This window comes from Pseudophryne corroboree, chromosome 9 (genome assembly GCF_028390025.1).
Source record: "Pseudophryne corroboree isolate aPseCor3 chromosome 9, aPseCor3.hap2, whole genome shotgun sequence".
Taxonomy (NCBI): domain Eukaryota; kingdom Metazoa; phylum Chordata; class Amphibia; order Anura; family Myobatrachidae; genus Pseudophryne; species Pseudophryne corroboree.
This window is the reverse complement of record NC_086452.1, coordinates 334,990,836-335,011,310: the sequence shown is the minus strand read 5'-3', so window position 1 is coordinate 335,011,310 and position 20,475 is coordinate 334,990,836. Positions and strand designations below refer to the sequence as shown.

The 20,475-nt window shown below is 41.2% G+C and overlaps 1 protein-coding gene across 1 annotated transcript in view; it reads right to left on the bottom strand.

Annotated features, from left to right (window-relative positions):
* Positions 1–209: 209 nt before the first annotated feature.
* The window catches only part of LOC134957203 (uncharacterized), a 76,934-nt gene continuing 56,668 nt past the window's right edge, over positions 210–20,475 (bottom strand). The window contains exons 10-14 of the mRNA XM_063938901.1: positions 5,154–5,173; positions 4,314–4,428; positions 3,860–4,232; positions 1,696–2,406; positions 210–398 (exon numbers count right to left, since the gene is read on the bottom strand). The gene's annotated coding sequence lies outside the window, so the exon portion shown is untranslated. The remainder of the gene's footprint in view (positions 399–1,695; positions 2,407–3,859; positions 4,233–4,313; positions 4,429–5,153; positions 5,174–20,475) is intronic.

Genomic DNA, 20,475 nt, shown 5'->3' with positions numbered 1-20,475 from the left:
TGTTCTAATTTTTTATAATGTTTTTTTGGGTGTCGAGTTTAATTGTGTGAATGAAGGTGTTTGCATGTTTATTTAGACAATAACAACCTTTTTTTGTTTATTTTGGTTATTTAAATAAACCTACGTTAGATGTGTGAAATGTTTAAGGTAATAAATGTATGATAGGCAATCTGCTGTTCCTTTATTGCATTAATAAACACAACACCCGCTTAACTTTAAATATGTTTTTATTTTTTTTAAATAAAAATAGAAAATGTAACATGTTTTTTGTTTTTTTTTAACAAAAAGAAATCAAGCACAATTTTTAAGTTGCTCCACACAAGCAAGCATGGATTGCAGATTTTGCTGCATTGTTGACAGAATGCCCGCAAAAGTGGTGGGATCTCCAACTGCAACATCTGTAATTAAGAGGCAACATAAACATTACTAACTTACTCACATTACCTATTCTACAAGCAAGGAACAAACCACACTTTAATGCAGGCATGTCTAAACTGCGGCCCTCCAGCTGTTGTGAAACTACATATACCAGCATGCCTTGACACAGTTTTGGGGTCCGAGAATGCAAAAGCTGTGTCAGGGCATGCTGGGATGTGTAGTTTCTCAACAGTTGGAGGGCCGCAGTTTGGAGTGGCCTGCTTGAATGGCAAAGTTACTACATCATGGCTGTTGTAATGAAAAATCATTAGCAGAACAACACACAAGCCTGCTCTGAATTTATCATAAATTTTGCTTTGAAAAGTGTACCAGACCATGGGATACATTTACTACTATGTGAGTTCTATTTAAGATGGCACGTTGACCATAGCAAACAAGCCAAATTAAGAATATTATATTGTAGAAGTGGTTCAAACAAATTAAAGTATAATCGTATTGGTTGCTAGGGGCAACATCCCATGTTAAAGAGAACTACCATCTTAGTAAATGTTACACCATGTTGGCATTCATTCACATCTGGAGTGACAAGAAAAATATTTTTGGTGGGTTGTCCCTGCATCATCACAATTCATATCAACATCTTCAGAAGGACAACATATCCTAGCATGCCCACACTCCCTGAAAGCCGCTCTTACTAAATAAGGACAAACAGGTTTGTTTAAATCCAATAAACATTTTGTGAGTGTAACTTTCACACCTCAAATCATTGTGTCGTTAGGCTGGCTAACAAAGTGAAGCATGTTATTTGAAAGTGCAAACATTATGAATACACAGGCACAAGTGTAAAAGACCAACAACATACTAAACTCTATTTCCCTATAGATTGTAAGCTTGCGAGCAGGGCCTTCCTACCTCTATGTCTGTCTGTTTTTACCCAGTTTTGTTCTATTACTGTTGTTCTAATTGTAAAGCGCAACGGAATATGCTGCGCTATATAAGAAACTGTTAATAAATAAAATAAATAAACTCCACTCAGGTATAAATGTTACCCAGAAAACCTAGCACATATAAACACTGTTGTCCTAGCAACCCTGTCGACCTAATGAGTGTCGACCTAGAGTGGTCACACAAAACATTGCACACATAAACACTGTACATATAATGACACTCTCAAAAATGTAAATGCAACATCTAGACCATGATGAAGAACACAAACCTTTTTCCTTGGTGCAAGATTTCCAACAGTACAACACTGCATTTTTTGTCTTTGTAAGTGTAAGTAGGTAATCATTAATGTTAAAATGTTAAAACACTTACTTTCTTCACCAACATGAGGACTCCCCGAAGCTTCCACTGGTGCTTCTTCTGCCCATTCACTGGGTGGGGAAGGCGGCTGGATGGGGGAAGGCGGCTGGATGGGGGAAGGAGGAGGGATTGGGGAAGGAGGAGGGATTGGGGAAGGAGGCTGGATGGGGGAAGGAGGAGGGATTGGGGACGTAATTTCAGAGGGTGGGTCTGATTGAGAGGGTGAGGGGGGCAGAGAGAGTGTTTGGGCAATAGAGGGTGAGGGGGGCTGAGAAGGGGACTGGGAAGGAGAAGGAGAAGGGGACTGGGAAGAAGAGGGGGCCTGAGAAGGAGAATGAGATGGGGGCCGAGAAGGAGAAGGAGAGGGGGCCTGAGAAGTGGACTGGGAAGGACAAGGAGAAGGGGACTGGGAAGAAGAGGGGGCCTGAGAAGGAGCATGAGAAGGGGGCTGAGAAGGAGAAGGAGAGGGGGCCTGAGAAGTGGACTGGGAAGGAGGAGGAGAAGGGGACTGGGAAGAAGAGGGGGCCTCAGAAGGAGAAGGGGAGGGGGGCTGAGAAGGGGACTGGGAAGGAGAAGGGGACTGGGAAGAAGAGGGGGCCTGAGAAGGAGAAGGGGAGGGGGGCTGAGAAGGGGACTGGGAAGGGGAGGTGGACTGGGAAGGGGAGGGGGGCTGAGAAGGGGTCTGGTCTGGCCTCCCTGCAGCAGCTTGCCTTTGTGGTGGTCCTAGAATGACATATGTATTTTATGTGGTGTTGCCTGACAAATTTAAAAAGCAACATTAGTAAATTACACTGTTCTGTCCCATGTAAAAGACACAGGGCTCACATTATTTTGTTTGGCTAATTTTTAATCTGGTGATGTTGTCCATAGCAACCAATCTGATTATACGTAACATTTTTTAAGCTCATTACAGAATCTATTCTATTTACTCATATTGATTGTTATAGGCAACATCACCAGATCTAAAATCAACCCACCTTATGAAATTTACACCACTGAGCAAGTTATTGGGTACAGATTACAGCCTGTGTAGCAATTCTGTACAACAAAATGCACTTGTTTAGAATCACTCTGCTACAGTCAGTACTGCTTGCCCTAACCACACACACTGTCATATTTATTTAACTAGTTCAGTCAGTGTGGCAATTTAGACACTATCACTTAGTGTAATTTTTCAAAGTTTTTGCTAATATTACTTAGTGTAAATTTGCACACTTTATGCTAATATTCTCTGTGTTATGTAATGTATTTTACTTACTGCGTCCACGCAGTTGCCGGATTTGCTGGCGGAGCTCTGCCAACAGTTCCGGCGTCCGCCTGCGGAGATCACTCCATCTCCTCTCCAATTGTATGATGGTCCGACTGCTGCGGAAGCGCATCCTCAGTAGGTGACGGACCTCCGCGTAGGCCTCGCGCTTTACCCGATTAGGTACAAAGCACCCTACGTGGCCTACGCGGTGGTCCATCACCGCCACCAGCACACGGAGCTCACGCCGGGTGAACGGTGCTGCACGCATCATGGCAATGGCGTTTTCCATATTTGGGCATATATTTATAGTGTGTGTTGGCATGTGATTGGTGGAAAATCTATGTTGTCATCTAAATAAACTTTATTGATGTGTGCATTGAATAAACTTTATTGATGTCTGCAGTGCTGTGAAGAGCAGAGGGGTTCGTTCGCTATAGTGGAAATTCGCAGTCGCGGAAGAGCATGATAATCAACGAACCTATTCTCACAATTACACACACACACACACACACACACACACACACACACACACACACACACACACACACACACACACACACACTTTAACTTAAAAGTTATAATCAATCAGTGTGCTCACCACATTTTGGATGAACAATCAGCTGCACAGTCACAAAGTTGACAACATTTAGTATCATATGTTGTGTTTTTGTTTTGGTAAACAGGATTAGACCGAAAAAAAAAGTTAATACAACAATTAAACAACTTAACAATATTTTACAAAGAATACAAACATTGTAAGGTTAACATGTTTGATTATTTACAGAAACAACTAATAATATATTCACACACACCAAAACAATTACACAATGACCTTTCAATAGCTACATAAATGACATCAGAGCAAAATGAACATAAACAGACAGTGTTTATTTTAAAAATTCAAATATTGAAAAAAAAACACTATACCTGAAATATTCTTGCACAATGCGTGCCCTTACTTCGCTTCCCTTCCGGGAAACACTCCCCCCACCGAATCTCCGTCCAACCCCTGGCTCCTCATCTGGCAATTCCTCTGTGTGAGGAAGCTCAACGCAACTCCTTACAGCGATGTTATGTAGAATAGCGCACAGGACCACTATTTTACTTACCATCTCCGGCGAATACATGATGTCGCCACCAGTGCGGTGGAGCACACGAAAGCGTCCTTTAAGGACACCAATCGTGCGCTCCACCAGCTGTCTAGTGGCAGTAAGCGCGGAGTTAAATGCCGTCTGTGGTCCTGGCCTGGGCTTACTGTAAGGAGTCATGAGCCAGGGGGTGCAAGGATATCCACGGTCTCCTGTTTGATGAGAAGACAAGACAAAAATTAGATAGAAAAATGTTAAAATATTATTGTAAGTAAATAAACAAAAACACTCACCCAATAACCACATGTCTTGTCTTTCCATCGATCTTAATCTGTGCCATATCCCTGATTGTCTAATGACATGGGCATCATGGGAGTTCCCCGGGAACTTAGCATTCAGGGACAGGATCTGGAGGGATGGCCCACATACAACCATTACATTCAGAGAATGAAACAGTTTCCTGTTTCTATAAATTTCTTCATTATGTCTTGGTGGTACAATAGCTACATGTGTGCCATCCACAACCCCAATAACATGTAAGAAGCGACTACCACCTTCCTCAAATTGGCGCTTTACCACATCTAGGGCCCCAACATCCAAAGGCATAGCAATAAATTGCTTAACGCGCTTAATAAAAGCCTGGCTGACACGGCGCAGGACCTTACTGAACTGGCCCTGCGACATGCCAACCAGATCGCCCACAACATGCTGGTATAAACCAGTGGCCACAAAATGTAACACAGCAAGGAATTGTGTCAATGCTGGTATTGCTGTAGGATACCTAATGGATTGTTCTAGATCACTCTCTATTATGGAGAGAGTGTCTAGGATTAGATGAGGTGGCAGCCTATATCTGCGCACAACCACATCATCAGGCATCCCAAAAAGGAGGACACGGGTACGGAAAATTGGTGGCCTAGCACGCCTCTGTTGCCTTGGATGATGAGGACCCGGTTGCGGTTGGAGGGCTTGCAGCGGTTGGGGTGGGAGTGGTTCCGTGGGTTGGGGTGGGAGGGCTTCAGCTGCCACATGAATGGACATCACCAACTTAAAATGAAGGTAATAATCAATTTATTTGAAAAAAAAACATTGTCAGCCATAATCAAAGTCAAAGTGTATGGGTGTTAACTTACTGGAGGAGCATACTCCATTTCTTCAAGAATAAAATACGGGTACAAAACAAAAAATTGGGAACAAAACAAAAAGAAACCTTTAGCTAATTTTTAAAAACATAGGTTAACATCACTAAAAAAAAATGATTTGAGATTTGAAACATACCCATATAATAACTGCCACAATATATAATAAAAGAAAATTAATACAATACCAGAATTGCGCAGTGAAACAAAAAGAGCTGCCCAGACACACTGTTCAGTGGGGGAAAAACACCAATTCCCAATGTAGCATAAAGAAAAAACTGGTGAACAGAGTGTCACTGGTGCTCAATCCGTAAGGATGTGTGGGGGCCCCCAATGACGGGGTCCTATATCCCTGAAATGGGACTAGGTCCTTTCGGTGGTAAAAAGTAGCTCAATAACAATTAATATAAAATCACATGAAAATATTTAATGTTAAAAACATACAATACGTGAACACTGAAAGTGCATGGTGGTCATGAACAATCCAAAAAAGTGACTTGTGCTTTTTTAGTCCACAAAGATGCTCTCACCCTCTTACTGTGGTGCGGTGGGCTAGCTTATAAAATAAGCTGGTGTGGTCCTGGGCTGAATTAGCCTAGCACCACCGCAGAAGATTTATCAGCATGGATTCACTTCCAGTTCACATGTGCTTCTCCTCAGTCCAAAAACAACGCGTTTCGGTTCCACAGAACCTTTCTCAAGAATTGGATGAGGTTTCCTATCCTGTAGTGTCTTTTATACCTGGTTAATGAGCTACTAAATTGATTAATTAGTTATGATGTCACTTCCTGTTTTTCAAAACGGAAGTGCTATGTTTGCGATCCAGTGCCGTTCTTACAAAAATTCCTTCCCTTAAAATACTTCTCTCTATTCATATATAGTATGCTACCTCATTGTATAACAACACCACTTCATTATATTTCAAAAATGTCCAAAGAAGCCAAAGTTCCGCCGCGTCTGTGCTTCCGTTTACGCCAACCGGAAGTCACATGGGCGCTGTCTCGCATCCGCTTCCTGTCGTGGCCGAGCCGCATGCATCTCCTCACTCCGGAAGTGACGGAAATGCGGTCCACACATGCGTTCCACACGGGGCGGCGGAGATCTATCACAATGAAGTATGTTCAGCCATCTTGTTTAATGGATAGAGTGCTGGTATGCATGTACTTTGGAGCGGCCGGGAGCACCCACTCGTTACATTTCTTTGTGGTACTTTATATTCCCAGCCTGTCCATCCCTTTTACCCGAGTGGGGTCCCAAACCTGCTCCGTTGATTCCACATTAGGATGCTTGTGTAAATGATGTTATAGGCATAAAAAGGATAAACAAGAAAAATATATATTAGAACCATGACATAGGAAAACTAAAAAAGACTAAAAAAGACATATAATGAATCAATACATTATTTATAATATTTCAAATGCCATTTAAAATACCAGCAAATCATTAAAATACCAGCAAATCATTAAAATGTCAGAGGAAAACTATTAGTGGATAATTTATGATAGCTCCAGGGACATGCACCTCGCCTAAGAATATTAATCTAAAGACCACTTTAGCTCGAAGTCTACATTATGCCCCCTGGGTTTCAAAGTATCTAAATTAAAAATCCACTTCATTTCACATTGTGCAAGACGCTTTTCTAAATTTTTGTTCTTCCAATTCGGTTTGATTTGCTGTAGTCCTAAAAATCGTTTTATATGTCCTTCACATTTGTTATGTGTGGTTCTGAAATGGTCAGATAGGGGATGGGTTTCCAACCCCTTGCGGATATTATATATATGCTCCGCAGCACGAGTTTTCAAAGGGCGCGAGGTCTTTCCTACATATATCAGTCAGCATTTACATTCCAGTAAATATACAATATTTCGGGAGTGGCATGTCACAAAGTCATTTATCCTATATTTGGAACCATTCACTTCAAATTCAGTGATTTTACGCGATATGTCCTTCTTACTGGTGGTGCGGCACATCAGGCATTCCCCACACCTGTGGAAACCCTTGTTACAACTTCTGACCCCTATATTTTCCGTAAGGCTACTCTTGACCAGATGGTCCTTCAAACATTTGGCTTTTTTGTAGATAAACACCGGTTTGGGTGGAAGATGATCCCCAAGTACCGGGTCATCTTTCAATATGCGCCAATTGTTCCTGAAGATGTTTTCAATCTTCTTATGGTAGCCCCCATATCTCGTAATGAAGGCCCATTGATACGGATTCTCTCCTTGCTGCTCCTTCACTTTCTCTACAAGCAAGTCCTTTCTATCTATTTTTTGGACCTTCTCTTTCGCTTTTTCCAAAAGTCCATCATCATATCCTTTTTCCCGGAAGCGATCTGTCATTTCATCCATCTGTGTGTCCAGAATCGCCTTGTTTGTACGATTTCTTTTCAATCATTTGTACTGGCCAACAGGAATATTCTCCAGCCACCTATGGTGGTGTTCACTATTTATGTTCAGGTAGGCATTAGAGTCCGTTGGCTTCCGATGGGTTTTAGTACAAATCTCGTTGTTTTCTATGTATATGCTCAAATCCAAAAAGGATAATTCTTCATTACTCTGGGTATAGGTTAGGATGATATTAAACTGATTACAATTGAGAAGGTCCTGAAATGCACGAAGGGATACCTCACTCCCTTTCCAAACCATAAAAATATCATCAATGAACCGCCACCAGCAAACCAGGCCCGCCCCCAGCTCTCTCAAAGGGTCCACTGTGGATGCCTCCCAGTAGGCCATGTAGAGGTTGGCATAGCTGGGGGCAAACCTGGTGCCCATGGCGGTCCCCCTGATCTGCAGATAGTAGGTACCCTGGAAATAAAAATAATTATTTCTCAAAATGAGATCACTTGCTTCCAAGATGAATTGCTTTGTGGTGTTATTGTAAGGGCTTTTCTCAAGGAAAAATTCCACTGCTTCCTTTCCTTTATCCCAATCGATGATCGTGTAAAGTGAGCTTACGTCTGCACTCACTAGAGTGCAGTCCGTGCCCCAATCAACACAGGTTAATTTTCTAAGCACATCTCCTGTGTCCTTTAGGAACGCTGGTGTATTGGTGACCAATGGTTGTAAAAAGGAATCCACCATAGCGGACAAGTTGGATGTAACACTGTTGGTGCCCGTGATAATGGGTCGTCCGGGGGGGTTTGATAGATCCTTATGGACTTTAGGCAACACGTAAATGGTAGGTGTAGATGGCTCATCAATGAGGATAAAATCTTTTTCCTCCTCCGTGATGGCCCCGTGATTTGCCGCCTTTTGTGTTAGACCCTCTATTTTCTTAATGATGTTAATGAGAGGATCTGTTTTTAATTTCTTATACGTGTTCTCGTCGCCTAATTGTCTCTCTATCTCCTTGATGAAATTATCATGGTTCATGATAACTACCCCCCCCCCTTATCTGCAGGTTTTACTACAATAGTTTGATTCTCCTGTAGGTTCTGTACTGCAAGGAATTCCTTTCTAGAAAGATTTTTCTTTTTTGTTCTTGGAATTTTTCTTAATTCTTTAGTGACGATAGAATTAAAGCAGTCAATGCTGCCTCCTTTCACATGTTTAGGATAAAAATTTGACTTTTTCCTAAACTTAGATCGTTCTACGGGGTCCTCCTTATTAGCACTTTCTTTCCCCATGAAAAATTTCTTTAGGGAGATTTTGCGAATATACTTCTGCAGGTCCACAAATAAATCAAAAGGGTTGGGATCACTTGATGGTGCGAATTTTAACCCCTTTAATAACACACTCTGTTCCTCTGCAGTTAGCACATGGGAACTGAGGTTAAATATCTTGCTCTGCATATTCCGGTTATCTTCCTTTTTCATTTAGAGAGGGTCCCTCCTTGGTAGGTCTACTAGATTTAGATCTAGGTTTTTTTGTTGTTACTTTCCCACCTCTTTTACCCCGTTTAGTACGTTTGGGGATTGGACCAGTTATTTTCTTCTTGGGATCCAGTGTCCTCTCTCTAAAAAAGAACGACCAGATTGTGGGGTCGACACATGACCAGATCTAATATTCCCTATATTTCTTTCCCTAGGGATATATTCTGGCTCAAGATGAGGATCATATCCTCTTCTTACATTGGTTTCAGTTCTTCTAGGACGAGGTCCTGCATTTCTCCAGGATGTAGATGAAAATTCATCTCCATATTTTTTCCTGGGTGTTTCCTCATATTCTCCTGCTCTACCCCGACTCGATCCCTCTATGAGGTTTCTGTCCTGAAATTTAGGTTAATTTCTATTCCTTCTCTGAAGGGTTACCCTTTCCTCATTACCATTTCTTCCCCTTCCTATTGGTCTTAAACGTGGTTCAGTAGGTCTCTTGCACCAAGTGGGAGTGGATTTACCCTCTCCCCTATTCTTTGGTGCCCTAAATTTTTGGCCATTCGGTACACAAGATTGAGGTTCTAGCGCCTCCTGGGGACTTCAGAATCTCGTAATAACTTTCTTTTCTTCCTTGCTTTAAGTTCTTTCATTTCCCTTTCTAATTTCTGTATGATGAATTTCTCCTTTTCCTTTACTTCTTCTACCTCCAAAAAAGGGTCCACTAGAATTTTTAAAGAATCAATATCTTTATTTATTTCTATAAGGTTTTTCTTCCTCTCTTTTATTATTAGTTCCATCAAGGACAGACTACAGTTGGTTAAGATTTTATCCCATTCTATGATGAACGCCTCATTATCATTGGTGAAAGAGGATTTTTTGATGATCTTAAGGCCCTTAGGAACCAGGTGGTGCACTAGGTAATGTTCTAACGTGGTTACCTCCCACCAAATCCTATTCTCTTTTACCATCAATTTCTCTAATTTGTTTAATACAGTGGTGAGGTCTTCATCCTCCACATTAGAGTCTATTGCGGATTCATCAAGGAACCCTTTCGCTAGATTCCTCCTTGTTTCCCTAAACGTAAACATCCCTGCTGCAGACTGATATGTACAGGTGTTTCAAAGGACTATACAACAAAAGAAAATTAATACAATACCAGAATTGCGCAGTGAAACAAAAAGAGCTGCCCAGACACACTGTTCAGTGGGGGAAAAACACCAATTCTCAATGTAGCATAAAGAAAAAACTGGTGAACAGAGTGTCACTGGCGCTCAATCCGTAAGGATGTGTGGGGGCCCACAATGACGGGGTCCTATATCCCTGAAATGGGACTAGGTCCTTTCGGTGGTAAAAAGTAGCTCAATAACAATTAATATAAAATCACATGAAAATATTTAATGTTAAAAACATACAATACGTGAACACTGAAAGTGCATGGTGGTCATGAACAATCTAAAAAAGTGACTTGTGCTTTTTTAGTCCACAAAGATGCTCTCACCCTCTTACTGTGGTGCGGTGGGCTAGCTTATAAAATAAGCTGGTGTGGTCCTGGGCTGAATTAGCCTAGCACCACCGCAGAAGATTTATCAGCATGGATTCACTTCCAGTTCACATGTGCTTCTCCTCTGTCCAAAAACAACGCGTTTCGGTTCCACAGAACCTTTCTCAAGAATTGGATGAGGTTTCCTATCCTGTAGTGTCTTTTATACCTGGTTAATGAGCTACTAAATTGATTAATTAGTTATGATGTCACTTCCTGTTTTTCCAAACGGAAGTGCTATGTTTGCGATCCAGTGCCGTTCTAACAAAAATTCCTTCCCTTAAAATACTTCTCTCTATTCATATATAGTATGCTACCTCATTGTATAACAACACCACTTCATTATATTTCAAAAATGTCCAAAGAAGCCAAAGTTCCGCCGCGTCTGTGCTTCCGTTTACGCCAGCCGGAAGTCACATGGGCGCTGTCTCGCATCCGCTTCCTGTCGTGGCCGAGCCGCATGCATCTCCTCCCTCCAGAAGTGACGGAAATGCGGTCCACACATGCGTTCCACACGGGGCGGCGGAGATCTATCACAATGAAGTATGTTCAGCCATCTTGTTTAATGGATAGAGTGCTGGTATGCATGTACTTTGGAGCGGCCGGGAGCACCCACTCGTTACCTTTCTTTGTGGTACTTCATATTCCCAGCCTGTCCATCCCTTTTACCCGAGTGGGGTCCCAAACCTGCTCCGTTGATTCCACATTAGGATGCTTGTGTAAATGATGTTATAGGCATAAAAAGGATAAACAAGAAAAATATATATAAGAACCATGACATAGGAAAACTAAAAAAGACTAAAAAAGACATATAATGAATCAATACATTATTTATAATATTTCAAATGCCATTTAAAATACCAGCAAATCATTAAAATACCAGCAAATCATTAAAATGTCAGTGGAAAACTATTAGTGGATAATTTATGATAGCTCCAGGGACATGCACCTCGCCTAAGAATATTAATCCAAAAACCACTTTAGCTCGAAGTCTACATTATGCCCCCTGGGTTTCAAAGTATCTAAATTAAAAATCCACTTCATTTCACATTGTGCAAGACGCTTTTCTAAATTTTTGTTCTTCCAATTCGGTTTGATTTGCTGTAGTCCTAAAAATCGTTTTATATGTCCTTCACATTTGTTATGTGTGGTTCTGAAATGGTCAGATAGGGGATGGGTTTCCAACCCCTTGCGGATATTATATATATGCTCCGCAGCACGAGTTTTCAAAGGGCGCGAGGTCTTTCCTACATATATCAGTCAGCATTTACATTCCAGTAAATATACAATATTTCGGGAGTGGCATGTCACAAAGTCATTTATCCTATATTTGGAACCATTCACTTCAAATTCAGTGATTTTACGCGATATGTCCTTCTTACTGGTGGTGCGGCACATCAGGCATTCCCCACACCTGTGGAAACCCTTGTTACAACTTCTGACCCCTATATTTTCCGTAAGGCTACTCTTGACCAGATGGTCCTTCAAACATTTGGCTTTTTTGTAGATAAACACCGGTTTGGGTGGAAGATGATCCCCAAGTACCGGGTCATCTTTCAATATGCGCCAATTGTTCCTGAAGATGTTTTCAATCTTCTTATGGTAGCCCCCATATCTCGTAATGAAGGCCCATTGATACGGATTCTCTCCTTGCTGCTCCTTCACTTTCTCTACAAGCAAGTCCTTTCTATCTATTTTTTCGACCTTCTCTTTCGCTTTTTCCAAAAGTCCATCATCATATCCTTTTTCCCGGAAGCGATCTGTCATTTCATCCATCTGTGTGTCCAGAATCGCCTTGTTTGTACGATTTCTTTTCAATCATTTGTACTGGCCAACAGGAATATTCTCCAGCCACCTATGGTGGTGTTCACTATTTATGTTCAGGTAGGCATTAGAGTCCGTTGGCTTCCGATGGGTTTTAGTACAAATCTCGTTGTTTTCTATGTATATGCTCAAATCCAAAAAGGATAATTCTTCATTACTCTGGGTATAGGTTAGGATGATATTAAACTGATTACAATTGAGAAGGTCCTGAAATGCACGAAGGGATACCTCACTCCCTTTCCAAACCATAAAAATATCATCAATGAACCGCCACCAGCAAACCAGGCCCGCCCCCAGCTCTCTCAAAGGGTCCACTGTGGATGCCTCCCAGTAGGCCATGTAGAGGTTGGCATAGCTGGGGGCAAACCTGGTGCCCATGGCGGTCCCCCTGATCTGCAGATAGTAGGTACCCTGGAAATAAAAATAATTATTTCTCAAAATGAGATCACTTGCTTCCAAGATGAATTGCTTTGTGGTGTTATTGTAAGGGCTTTTCTCAAGGAAAAATTCCACTGCTTCCTTTCCTTTATCCCAATCGATGATCGTGTAAAGTGAGCTTACGTCTGCACTCACTAGAGTGCAGTCCGTGCCCCAATCAACACAGGTTAATTTTCTAAGCACATCTCCTGTGTCCTTTAGGAACGCTGGTGTATTGGTGACCAATGGTTGTAAAAAGGAATCCACCATAGCGGACAAGTTGGATGTAACACTGTTGGTGCCCGTGATAATGGGTCGTCCGGGGGGGTTTGATAGATCCTTATGGACTTTAGGCAACACGTAAATGGTAGGTGTAGATGGCTCATCAATGAGGATAAAATCTTTTTCCTCCTCCGTGATGGCCCCGTGATTTGCCGCCTTTTGTGTTAGACCCTCTATTTTCTTAATGATGTTAATGAGAGGATCTGTTTTTAATTTCTTATACGTGTTCTCGTCGCCTAATTGTCTCTCTATCTCCTTGATGAAATTATCATGGTTCATGATAACTACCCCCCCCCCCTTATCTGCAGGTTTTACTACAATAGTTTGATTCTCCTGTAGGTTCTGTACTGCAAGGAATTCCTTTCTAGAAAGATTTTTCTTTTTTGTTCTTGGAATTTTTCTTAATTCTTTAGTGACGATAGAATTAAAGCAGTCAATGCTGCCTCCTTTCACATGTTTAGGATAAAAATTTGACTTTTTCCTAAACTTAGATCGTTCTACGGGGTCCTCCTTATTAGCACTTTCTTTCCCCATGAAAAATTTCTTTAGGGAGATTTTGCGAATATACTTCTGCAGGTCCACAAATAAATCAAAAGGGTTGGGATCACTTGATGGTGCGAATTTTAACCCCTTTAATAACACACTCTGTTCCTCTGCAGTTAGCACATGGGAACTGAGGTTAAATATCTTGCTCTGCATATTCCGGTTATCTTCCTTTTTCATTTAGAGAGGGTCCCTCCTTGGTAGGTCTACTAGATTTAGATCTAGGTTTTTTTGTTGTTACTTTCCCACCTCTTTTACCCCGTTTAGTACGTTTGGGGATTGGACCAGTTATTTTCTTCTTGGGATCCAGTGTCCTCTCTCTAAAAAAGAACGACCAGATTGTGGGGTCGACACATGACCAGATCTAATATTCCCTATATTTCTTTCCCTAGGGATATATTCTGGCTCAAGATGAGGATCATATCCTCTTCTTACATTGGTTTCAGTTCTTCTAGGACGAGGTCCTGCATTTCTCCAGGATGTAGATGAAAATTCATCTCCATATTTTTTCCTGGGTGTTTCCTCATATTCTCCTGCTCTACCCCGACTCGATCCCTCTATGAGGTTTCTGTCCTGAAATTTAGGTTTATTTCTATTCCTTCTCTGAAGGGTTACCCTTTCCTCATTACCATTTCTTCCCCTTCCTATTGGTCTTAAACGTGGTTCAGTAGGTCTCTTGCACCAAGTGGGAGTGGATTTACCCTCTCCCCTATTCTTTGGTGCCCTAAATTTTTGGCCATTCGGTACACAAGATTGAGGTTCTAGCGCCTCCTGGGGACTTCAGAATCTCGTAATAACTTTCTTTTCTTCCTTGCTTTAAGTTCTTTCATTTCCCTTTCTAATTTCTGTATGATGAATTTCTCCTTTTCCTTTACTTCTTCTACCTCCAAAAAAGGGTCCACTAGAATTTTTAAAGAATCAATATCTTTATTTATTTCTATAAGGTTTTTCTTCCTCTCTTTTATTATTAGTTCCATCAAGGACAGACTACAGTTGGTTAAGATTTTATCCCATTCTATGATGAACGCCTCATTATCATTGGTGAAAGAGGATTTTTTGATGATCTTAAGGCCCTTAGGAACCAGGTGGTGCACTAGGTAATGTTCTAACGTGGTTACCTCCCACCAAATCCTATTCTCTTTTACCATCAATTTCTCTAATTTGTTTAATACAGTGGTGAGGTCTTCATCCTCCACATTAGAGTCTATTGCGGATTCATCAAGGAACCCTTTCGCTAGATTCCTCCTTGTTTCCCTAAACGTAAACATCCCTGCTGCAGACTGATATGTACAGGTGTTTCAAAGGACTATACAACAAAAGAAAATGAATACAATACCAGAATTGCGCAGTGAAACAAAAAGAGCTGCCCAGACACACTGTTCAGTGGGGGAAAAACACCAATTCTCAATGTAGCATAAAGAAAAAACTGGTGAACAGAGTGTCACTGGCGCTCAATCCGTAAGGATGTGTGGGGGCCCACAATGACGGGGTCCTATATCCCTGAAATGGGACTAGGTCCTTTCGGTGGTAAAAAGTAGCTCAATAACAATTAATATAAAATCACATGAAAATATTTAATGTTAAAAACATACAATACGTGAACACTGAAAGTGCATGGTGGTCATGAACAATCTAAAAAAGTGACTTGTGCTTTTTTAGTCCACAAAGATGCTCTCACCCTCTTACTGTGGTGCGGTGGGCTAGCTTATAAAATAAGCTGGTGTGGTCCTGGGCTGAATTAGCCTAGCACCACCGCAGAAGATTTATCAGCATGGATTCACTTCCAGTTCACATGTGCTTCTCCTCTGTCCAAAAACAACGCGTTTCGGTTCCACAGAACCTTTCTCAAGAATTGGATGAGGTTTCCTATCCTGTAGTGTCTTTTATACCTGGTTAATGAGCTACTAAATTGATTAATTAGTTATGATGTCACTTCCTGTTTTTCCAAACGGAAGTGCTATGTTTGCGATCCAGTGCCGTTCTAACAAAAATTCCTTCCCTTAAAATACTTCTCTCTATTCATATATAGTATGCTACCTCATTGTATAACAACACCACTTCATTATATTTCAAAAATGTCCAAAGAAGCCAAAGTTCCGCCGCGTCTGTGCTTCCGTTTACGCCAGCCGGAAGTCACATGGGCGCTGTCTCGCATCCGCTTCCTGTCGTGGCCGAGCCGCATGCATCTCCTCCCTCCAGAAGTGACGGAAATGCGGTCCACACATGCGTTCCACACGGGGCGGCGGAGATCTATCACAATGAAGTATGTTCAGCCATCTTGTTTAATGGATAGAGTGCTGGTATGCATGTACTTTGGAGCGGCCGGGAGCACCCACTCGTTACCTTTCTTTGTGGTACTTCATATTCCCAGCCTGTCCATCCCTTTTACCCGAGTGGGGTCCCAAACCTGCTCCGTTGATTCCACATTAGGATGCTTGTGTAAATGATGTTATAGGCATAAAAAGGATAAACAAGAAAAATATATATAAGAACCATGACATAGGAAAACTAAAAAAGACTAAAAAAGACATATAATGAATCAATACATTATTTATAATATTTCAAATGCCATTTAAAATACCAGCAAATCATTAAAATACCAGCAAATCATTAAAATGTCAGTGGAAAACTATTAGTGGATAATTTATGATAGCTCCAGGGACATGCACCTCGCCTAAGAATATTAATCCAAAAACCACTTTAGCTCGAAGTCTACATTATGCCCCCTGGGTTTCAAAGTATCTAAATTAAAAATCCACTTCATTTCACATTGTGCAAGACGCTTTTCTAAATTTTTGTTCTTCCAATTCGGTTTGATTTGCTGTAGTCCTAAAAATCGTTTTATATGTCCTTCACATTTGTTATGTGTGGTTCTGAAATGGTCAGATAGGGGATGGGTTTCCAACCCCTTGCGGATATTATATATATGCTCCGCAGCACGAGTTTTCAAAGGGCGCGAGGTCTTTCCTACATATATCAGTCCGCATTTACATTCCAGTAAATATACAATATTTCGGGAGTGGCATGTCACAAAGTCATTTATCCTATATTTGGAACCATTCACTTCAAATTCAGTGATTTTACGCGATATGTCCTTCTTACTGGTGGTGCGGCACATCAGGCATTCCCCACACCTGTGGAAACCCTTGTTACAACTTCTGACCCCTATATTTTCCGTAAGGCTACTCTTGACCAGATGGTCCTTCAAACATTTGGCTTTTTTGTAGATAAACACCGGTTTGGGTGGAAGATGATCCCCAAGTACCGGGTCATCTTTCAATATGCGCCAATTGTTCCTGAAGATGTTTTCAATCTTCTTATGGTAGCCCCCATATCTCGTAATGAAGGCCCATTGATATGGATTCTCTCCTTGCTGCTCCTTCACTTTCTCTACAAGCAAGTCCTTTCTATCTATTTTTTGGACCTTCCCTTTCGCTTTTTCCAAAAGTCCATCATCATATCCATTTTCCCGGAAGCGATCTGTCATTTCATCCATCTGTGTGTCCAGAATCGCCTTGTTTGTACAATTTCTTTTCAATCTTTTGTACTGGCCAACAGGAATATTCTCTAGCCACCTATGGTGGTGTTCACTATTTATGTTCAGGTAGGCATTAGAGTCCGTTGGCTTCCGATGGGTTTTAGTACAAATCTCGTTGTTTTCTATGTATATGCTCAAATCCAAAAAGGATAATTCTTCATTACTCTGGGTATAGGTTAGGATGATATTAAACTGATTACAATTGAGAAGGTCCTGAAATGCACGAAGGGATACCTCACTCCCTTTCCAAACCATAAAAATATCATCAATGAACCGCCACCAGCAAACCAGGCCCGCCCCCAGCTCTCTCAAAGGGTCCACTGTGGATGCCTCCCAGTAGGCCATGTAGAGGTTGGCATAGCTGGGGGCAAACCTGGTGCCCATGGCGGTCCCCCTGATCTGCAGATAGTAGGTACCCTGGAAATAAAAATAATTATTTCTCAAAATGAGATCAATGGCTTCCAAGATGAATTCCTTTGTGGTGTTATTGTAAGGGCTTTTCTCAAGGAAAAATTCCACTGCTTCCTTTCCTTTATCCCAATCGATGATCGTGTAAAACGAGCTTACGTCTGCACTCACTAGAGTGCAGTCCGTGCCCCAATCAACACAGGTTAATTTTCTAAGCACATCTCCTGTGTCCTTTAGGAACGCTGGTGTATTGGTGACCAATGGTTGTAAAAAGGAATCCACCATAGCGGACAAGTTGGATGTAACACTGTTGGTGCCCGTGATAATGGGTCGTCCGGGGGGGTTTGATAGATCCTTATGGACTTTAGGCAACACGTAAATGGTAGGTGTAGATGGCTCATCAATGAGGATAAAATCTTTTTCCTCCTCCGTGATGGCCCCGTGATTTGCCGCCTTTTGTGTTAGACCCTCTATTTTCTTAATGATGTTAATGAGAGGATCTGTTTTTCATTTCTTATACGTGTTCTCGTCGCCTAATTGTCTGGTGTTGTTATACAATGAGGTAGCATACTATATATGAATAGAGAGAAGTATTTTAAGGGAAGGAATTTTTGTAAGAACAGCACTGGATCGCAAACATAGCACTTCCGTTTTGAAAAACAGGAAGTGACATCATAACTAATTAATCAATTTAGTAGCTCATTAACCAGGTATAAAAGACACTACAGGATAGGAAACCTCATCCAATTCTTGAGAAAGGTTCTGTGGAACCGAAACGCGTTGTTTTTGGACTGAGGAGAAGCACATGTGAACTGGAAGTGAATCCATGCTGATAAATCTTCTGCGGTGGTGCTAGGCTAATTCAGCCCAGGACCACACCAGCTTATTTTATAAGCTAGCACACCGCACCACAGTAAGAGGGTGAGAGCATCTTTGTGGACTAAAAAAGCACAAGTCACTTTTTTGGATTGTTCATGACCACCATGCACTTTCAGTGTTCACGTATTGTATGTTTTTAACATTAAATATTTTCATGTGATTTTATATTAATTGTTATTGAGCTACTTTTTACCACCGAAAGGACCTAGTCCCATTTCAGGGATATAGGACCCCGTCATTGGGGGCCCCCACACATCCTTACAGATTGAGCGCCAGTGACACTCTGTTCACCAGTTTTTTCTTTATGCTACATTGGGAATTGGTGTTTTTCCCCCACTGAACAGTGTGTCTGGGCAGCTCTTTTTGTTTCACTGCGCAATTCTGGTATTGTATTAATTTTCTTTTGTTGTATAGTCCTTTGAAACACCTGTACATATTAGTCTGCAGCAGGGATGTTTACGTTTAGGGAAACAAGGAGGAATCTAGCGAAAGGGTTCCTTGATGAATCCGCAATAGACTCTAATGTGGAGGATGAAGACCTCACCACTGTATTAAACAAATTAGAGAAATTGATGGTAAAAGAGAATAGGATTTGGTGGGAGGTAACCACGTTAGAACATTACCTAGTGCACCACCTAGTTCCTAAGGGCCTTAAGATCATCAAAAAATCCTCTTTCGCCAATGATAATGAGGCTTTCATCATAGAATGGGATAAAATCTTAACCCACTGTAGTCTGTCCTTGATGGAACTAATAATAAAAGAGAGGAAGAAAAACCTTATAGAAATAAATAAAGATAATGATTCTTTAAAAATTCTAGTGGACCCTTTTTTGGAGGTAGAAGAAGTAAAGGAAAAGGAGAAATTCATCCTACAGAAATTAGAAAGGGAAACGAAAGAACTTAAAGCAAGGAAGAAAAGAAAGTTATTACGAGATTCTGAAGAACCCCAGGAGGCGCTAGAACCTCAATCTTGTGTACCGAATGGCCAAAAATTTAGGGCACCAAAGAATAGGGGAGAGGGTAAATCCACTCCCACTTGGTGCAAGAGACCTACTGAACCACGTTTAAGACCAATAGGAAGGGGAAGAAATGGTAATGAGGAAAGGGTAACCCTTCAGAGAAGGAATAGAAATAAACCTAAATTTTAGGACAGAAACCTCATAGAGGGATCGAGTCGGGGTAGAGCAGGAGAATATGAGGAAACACCCAGGAAAAAATATGGAGATGAATTTTCATCTACATCCTGGAGAAATGCAGAACCTCGTCCTAGAAGAACTGAAACCAATGTAAGAAGAGGATATGATCCTCATCTTGAGCCAGAATATATCCCTAGGGAAAGAAATATAGGGAATATTAGATCTGGTCATGTGTCGACCCCACAATCTGGTCGTTCTTTTTTAGAGAGAGGACACTGGATCCCAAGAAGAGAATAACTGGTCCAATCCCCAAACGTACTAAACGGGGTAAAAGAGGTGGGAAAGTAACAACAAAAAAACCTAGATCTAAATCTAGTAGACCTACCAAGGAGGGACCCTCTCTAAATGAAAAGGAAGATAACCGGAATATGCAGAGCAAGATATTTAACCTCAGTTCCCATGTGCTAACTGCAGAGGAACAGAGTGTGTTATTAAAGGGATTAAAATTCGCACCATCAAGTGATCTCAACCCTTTTGATTTATTTGTGGACCTGCAGAAGTATATTCGCAAAATCTCCCTAAAGAAATTTTTCATGGGGAAAGAAAGTGCTAATAAGGAGGACCCCGTAGAACGATCTAAGTTTAGGAAAAAGTCACATTTTTATCCTAAACATGTGAAAGGAGGCAGCATTGACTGCTTTAATTCTATCGTCACTAAAGAATTAAGAAAAATTCCAAGAACAAAAAAGAAAAATCTTTCTAGAAAGGAATTCCTTGCAGTACAGAACCTACAGGAGAATCAAACTATTGTAGTAAATCCTGCAGATAAGGGGGGGGGGGTAGTTATCATGAATCATGATAATTACATCAAGGAGATAGAGAGACAATTAGGTGACGAGAACACGTATAAGAAATGAAAAACAGATCCTCTC